The sequence below is a fragment of the Tyto alba genome, unplaced genomic scaffold, assembly GCF_018691265.1.
Source record: "Tyto alba isolate M040663 unplaced genomic scaffold, T.alba_DEE_v4.0 Super-Scaffold_46, whole genome shotgun sequence".
Classification (NCBI taxonomy): domain Eukaryota; kingdom Metazoa; phylum Chordata; class Aves; order Strigiformes; family Tytonidae; genus Tyto; species Tyto alba.
Window position 1 is genome coordinate 14,891,064 of NW_024881322.1, and position 6,670 is coordinate 14,897,733.

At 47.4% G+C, this 6,670-nt stretch overlaps 1 protein-coding gene across 5 annotated transcripts in view; it reads right to left on the reverse strand.

The window, feature by feature from the left end:
• GLI3 (GLI family zinc finger 3) overlaps positions 1–6,304 on the reverse strand; it is a 209,190-nt gene extending 202,886 nt beyond the window's left edge. For 4 of the 5 annotated variants that reach the window (XM_042806495.1, XM_042806494.1, XM_042806493.1 and 1 more), the window contains exon 1: positions 5,792–6,304. The gene's annotated coding sequence lies outside the window, so the exon portion shown is untranslated. Of the gene's footprint in view, positions 1–4,454; positions 4,611–5,791 lie in introns of those variants that run through there. The other variant, XM_042806492.1, reaches the window with a different exon arrangement.
• Positions 6,305–6,670: the final 366 nt, after the last annotated feature.

Below are 6,670 nucleotides of genomic sequence, written 5' to 3' on the forward strand. Positions count from 1 at the left end.
AACTTGATCTCTGTTTCTGACTATTCAGTTTCAGGTATTCATACTTGTTATCTAATGAAGGCTTCATTCTCTGGGCAGCTGGATGAAGTATTCTTTACACGCAGTTGATTTTCTTGACATTAGCAGATTTGTATGTAAAGAAAACAGAGTATCATACAAAGCAGCAAACACAGTTGGGGGAGGTTCAGTTCCAAACCACCAAAAGGTTAGTTGGGTCCTTAAACCCAGACCTAAGTATCAGATACCAAAAAAACACAGCAGCATTTTGAGCATCATAAAAAAAAAAAAAAAAAAAAAAAAAAAAAAAAAAAAAGATTGTCTTGGTAATCAGTGCAAAAAATAACTTGGCTTTAGAGTGGAAACTTCAGCTAAGAAAATTATTCAATCAGATCTCCTGGTAGTGGATTCTGATATTATCAGTTCTGACACCCAGCAACTATTTAGAGACAAACGCATTCTATCCCAATTAGTTCATCCCTTATTGTAATCTAAATAATCTTGCAGGCATTTTTAAGATCAATGTATTGTCTCGTTTCTTGTTTTGTTCTTAAAAAGAGAGAGAAACCAACTCTTCAGATCAGCAGCCAATTTAATACACTTTCAAGGTAATATGTGCAGCCTATACCACAACAAAACCACAGTATGATGCCAGCACAGTCTTTAAGAAAGTTTTCCCCTAAATCTCTGCAGAAAGCAGCCTTAAAAGAAAGCAAGGATTAGAGTGAGCTGGAAGGTAGGGAGGGGACTTACCTCAAACCCAGCCAAGCGGAAATCAGAGCAGTAATTCTACAAGTCGGCAGAGTACACTTTTAGAGCTATAATGGTGTGAAGAAGTGCTGGGCAGCATTGCCTGAAGGCAGCACTAATACACTGATGACTAATGACTGGGCCATGCAGACAATGAATTTGGGGGTTGAAAACTAACAGAAACCGTGCAGTACCTTGACAAATGGGCTTTCGAAATTTCATTCATTGAATAACCTTTACGCACAAAATTGGCTCAAGTTCTCTCGGGAATAACATGACACGTTGTTGGACAATAAGTATTTTCCTTTTTAATTAAAACTATTACACCAAATACATAAACATGATTACAGTGAATAAAACATAAGCGTTAACTATTTAGCAGCTAGAAAAGAAGACGGGAGTCTGAGGTGCAACACCATTCGTTCAGAAGGGTCAACAAATCCCAGGGTTAACTACCTGATTCACTGAAATTCACCCTTGGCAGAATACATTTTCCCTTCTTTGACACTTAAAGGAGAATGAGAACTTCAAAGGTATGTTTAATGAGCTGCTACAAATACAATTGGTTAAAAGAGGCTCAGAAATTATGTACTAAAAGCTGCATTGTGCTTAGAATTACAACTGAAAAAGTCTCCTTTTAAAGAGCCCAGTCAAAGTCAAGCCCCCATAAAACAAATCAAGCCTCGTATAAACTTTGTAACCTTGTGTACTGACAAACACATTAAAACAACAGAATCCCTCTTTAAATGACCGCTTTCTTTCAGTGCAACTGGACTTCCAATTTGAAAATAACAATTTTGCCCATTTTTACAGACAGAATGAAATGGCTAAAGTGTCTCTAAATTAACAAGTACCACTTGCCATAGACAGCATCGCCTTTAGCAGCTCCTAAAAACTTCAGAAAAGGATCTTAAAACAGGAAGCTTAGTGAGCTCATAAAACTGTTGTTGGAGCCAGGAACACATAGCATATTTAATCTGCAAACTGTGAGAGTCTACAATGATTTCAGCAAGATCTGAGGCATGCCCTCAAGGTTTGCTGGGATCTGGGATTAGGGAGTTGATAAGAACCCTCTACTGCCCATGGACATGTTTTTCTTCTGCAGTTAAACACAAATGCATAGAGACGTTTGACTGCTGCTTGGCGTTACTGCTCAAGTTATATAAAAGCTTTGCAGCTCCTTTTGCTGTCAATATATCAAAGTTTAAAAAAAATCATCAAAGTGTGAAATTTCATTTAAAGTCTTTGCCAGTCTACAGCTCTATTTCACAGACCTATCAAATAAAAGTAAAGATGAAAAATGCACTGAAAGAACTTGAAAAGTTTGCAGCAGAACCCGTGCCCTATTTTTGTTTATTCTGTCTCATTTTATTTGATTTTAAAGTATAACAAATCAATTCCCTTATAAAAATGACAAAGTCTAAAGGGAGGATGTCTATAAAACCTATGGTTAAAAGACAACTTGAAATCATTATTACAGCTGAACCTTTTGTTGAATAAAAAGCTTCCTCTGTAGCCATTTTAGCATTTTAATTGCCTAACTGCAAGTTGGCAGAAAATTTCTTGAATCTTCCAAAACAATCAGAATGACTACAGAATATGAGTGCCAGAAAAACTAAAGCCTTCTTCAAAGTATTCTTTAGCTAGGGATTTACAACAATTGCATAAAGAAGAAAAGTCTGACTTTTAAGATAATCTACTATAGTCTAAAAGCATTAACATTCCATTACTAAGGTTTTCCTGAGGATTTCATGACTCATTGATTCACTTTTCCTTCAAGTCTGCTTTTTCTTTCTACATTACTGTCTCCATATAGTTGAGTGCATGCAACACTGATCATTAAACTGCTTCCTTCCATAACTCCAAATAAATCCTGCTTTAATAACCATCAGATTCCTTATTTATCAGGCAAAGATGACTAACTTTTCACTAATACTCTGTAACACAAAAAAATGCCATTCCTTCCCTGAATACACAGGATGAAATTCAAACACACAACAGAGTGCAGGTAATGGAACAGCTTTCCCAAAAATGAGGCAGTAAGCGTAACCAAAACTTTTATGGATCAGTATCAAATGCACACATTTATCTTGTTACAAAATTATGTAATCTGTGAGATGAACAAATTAGAATGATATCTCAATACTTGAGTATTTTGGTTTCTCTAACACCGGTTCCAAAATAAACAGAAATTATTTATAACCATCGATACTTTAATTTCTCAGTTACAAAATGGTTTTGTGTTTTAAAAATGCACAACGTATCTCTCACAACTGGAGATTACTTATAGCAGTAAACGCTGCCTTGGCCACTGCACGCCTTCTCAAGCCAAAACCATTACTCCACTTAAGCAGGAAAATGCAGGTGATGTCTTTGTTTTGTGGTACTTCTGCAGAAATGCTTTGGAAAACAGCATGTCCTACTGAAAACCATGTGCAATTATCGGAATGCGAAAGTGCGTTCATTCAGGCACCTTAAGCCATAGTTTTACTTCCACTGCTGCTTAAAAGAATATACATACACTGAGGGAGTCCTTTGCTTACTCATTACTCTTACTCATTCAAAAATCACATAATCCTGCTTTTAAAGAAATAATCCTCTCCCTTAAAATAGCCTCCTCTCATAGTTACTATTATTTATGGTTTCAGAATTGGGCTATACACCAAGCTGAAAGTATTTACATACTAGCTAGTTAAACCCAAACATTCATTATATAAACAAACTCTCAGGAGGCTGCCTGCAGTTTACACTGCTAAACTCATTCACCATTACTTTTAACATATATTTCCTCGAGTGAAACACAATGGTGTGGACATGGCAATTTTTACATCTTAAGGTTACTTTACTTTTAAAACACTGCATTTGTCTTCCTTCAAAATAATCATGACACATGTAATTAAGAAACTGTCAGACCATTATTAATTTTTAATAAAGAACCTAAATGAAATAATTATAGGAATCAATCAGTGAGGCACCTTCCAAATTACAATGCAATTGCACAAATATTCAAACTACTTAAGGCCAGTTCTTGCAGATTTCAATTGGTAATCTCGCTGAACACCGTACCAAAACCAATTTTCTAACAGAGGGAAACTTCAGTGATTTCTCACTATTCCACCAACTTTTAAACGCTTCCAAAACAGATACCTACACCACGCACAGAGAGAGGGGCAGCCGTGCCCTCTTGAAAACGTTTGTTGATTTAATCAGCCACATATCTCAAGGCCTCTGAAAAATTTTGCCTGTAAGTTTTTCTGTAGCACACACAAAAGAAATGAAGTCTGCACACCGAAGCTTAAAAAAAAATCACGTTTATTAGGGCTTGAAAAATCAAGCGGGAAGTAGCAGGGGCGCGACGGCGGTGAGTATTTTGCTGTGGGTTGCTACCTAATACTGCTTTAGTGAAGTAGCCTCTAAAACGTGACACTGTATATCAAACGGACGGCTATCCGTACCTTGGACTAAAAGGCTCTTTGAGATCCGTACAGTCCATCATTTCAAACTGAAGTGGCAGCTGGAAAATGCGGAACAGCTGGCAAGGAGCTGAGAGAAAATGTTTTACATAAATATATCTACGTACGAACTGGCAGAAGGCCACGGACACCGTACCCACGGGGCCGGTTCAAAACTACACACCAGAGGGTTAAAAAAGAAAAATGGGGGGGGGGGGGGGGGTGTAAGGGGAAGAGGGGGGTATTTCCTTTTACCTTTTCACGTGGTGCGAGGATTTGGGAGCGGGCAGCGGCGGGCATCCCGCCCGCAGGCGCCGTGTCCGCACCCCGACTTCCCGGGCTCATTAACACCGCGGAGGATCCTTTTCTCCTCAGCCCTTCCCCAAGTTCCGCGGTGCCGGCCCGCGGGAGCTTCCCCGTGCTCACACACCCCCCACGCCCCCCCCCCCCCCCCCCCCACGCCTCCCACGCCAAAAAGGCGGCACGCACACCCACGGCCGGCCGGGACCTCGCTTTTCCCCCCTCAGGGAAGCGCCGGCGGGGAACAACGGCCGCCCCTCCGCCCCGCCAGATGGGACAGCGGCTTCTTCTTCACCCCCTCCCCCGAAGTTTGCGGCCGGCCTCCCGCCTCACGGGCGTGAAAATGCCCGGGAGTTGCGGGGGGGGGGGAGGAAGGGAGTTGAAAGGAGTCGAGGGAGGGGGGGAAATAATAAAAAAAAAAAAAAGAAAAAGGCAGCTGCAAACCGGCAGCTCCGCCGCGGGACGTGAGCGGCCCGGAGCGGGGAATGCCCCCGCCTCTCCCCGCACCCTCCGCTCCCGCGCTCCCCGACAGCCATTTTGGGGGTTAGAGACCTCGCTCCCCCCTTTCCCCCCCCCCCTCCTCCCGCCTCCAAGTTAGGGAAGGGGGCCGGGAGCGGGGGAAAGAGCGCTGGGTAGAGGAGAAGAAAAGTGGCCCGGGGAACAAAGAACTTCTCGCCCAAGTGGGGTACGTACCTGCCGCCGCTGCCGCCGAGCCCCCCCCGCGCTGCCCATGGGCGAGGGCCGGGGCCGCCGCGGCTCGCCCCCGCGGCTAGCGGGGCCGGCCGGCGGGCATCCTCCGGGGCGGGGGACGGGGCACAGACGGGACAGGGGCGGCCGAGGGGGGCCGGCGGTGGTTGCTTTATCCCTGCCCGCCTCCCGCGGGGAGCAGCCCGCGCCTCTGCCGGGGTGTGGGTGGGTGGGTGGGTGGGTGTGTGTGTGCGGGGGGGGTGTATGTGTATGTGTGTGTGTGCGCGGATCCGACATCAGTTTCAGTGATCTTGTAATCTGATCCCTTCTGACTCACTCGCACTGACTGACATTTCTGATTTAGTTCAACAAAAAGAGCGGGGGGGGGGGGGGGGGGGGGGGAGGGAGGAGAGAAAGAAGAACTTAGAAGAATTAGGAGAGGGAAAAAAAAAAAAAAAAAAAAAAAGAAAACCACGCCGCCTGGTATTAAACAGTTCCCGGAGGGAAGGGTCCCGTCCCGTCCCCCGCCGCCGCCGCCCGGCATTGTTGTGGCTCGGCGCAGCCACCGAAGGAGGGGAATAAACACATCCCGCCGAGATACTCACGTGTCGGAAAAGTTGTCCCTTTCGCTTTCCTCCCTCTCGCACGCTCCTCTCCGCCGCCTCCTTCAAGTTTTTACAGATGTCGCGGGGCTCCTCGCCGCCGCCCCCCCCCCCCCCTCCCCCCGCCTCTTCCCAGCGCTGCCCTCTGGATCAGAGCGGGGGAAAGGCTCTTTAGGGATAACTCCTAATTCAAACACCCTCCGCTAAACTTTCCCCACACACACACGCACGCACTCCCTGCCTCCCTCCCCTTTCCTTTGAGCGGCGGAGGGCTCCGCTCTCCTTCCCCCCCCCGCCCCGCTCGGGCCGCCGGGGCGGGAAGCGGGGCTGCCGGCCTGCCTGAGGGAGCGGCGGAGGGCGGGCTGCGCCCCGGGGTGCGGGTCGGGCCGCGGCCTGGCGGGCTGCGACGCGAGCCCTCGGCATGACACCCCCTCTCCACCACCCCCCCACACACACACACACTCCCTCCCTCCCTCCCTTCTTCCTCCTCCTCCTCCTCCCCTCGCCATCCCCCCGGCCCGGCCCGGCCCGCCCCGGCGTCGGCCCGAAGGCGGCGACACCCCGCCCACAGCCGGGAGGCAGAGCGGGGCGACGGCGGAGCCCCCCTACCCCCCCTCCCCGGAGCGGCCCCCCTCCACCTCGGGTCGCGCTTCCTCCCTCTCCTCCTCCTCCTCTCCCGCTCCATCCTTCGGCTCAGCCTGCATCCTCAGCCCTGTTTCCCCGCGCATCCGTGCGCTGCAACCCGTTTTCCCCAGCCCTGAGGGGCCTTCCCCACCCCCCCCCCCCAAAAAAAAAAAAATTAAGGGGTTTGGGGGTGAAAACGATCCCCTCTGAGTGGGTTTTCTGTGTGTGCTGTGGCTTATGTGTTCAGGTTTGCTCTGG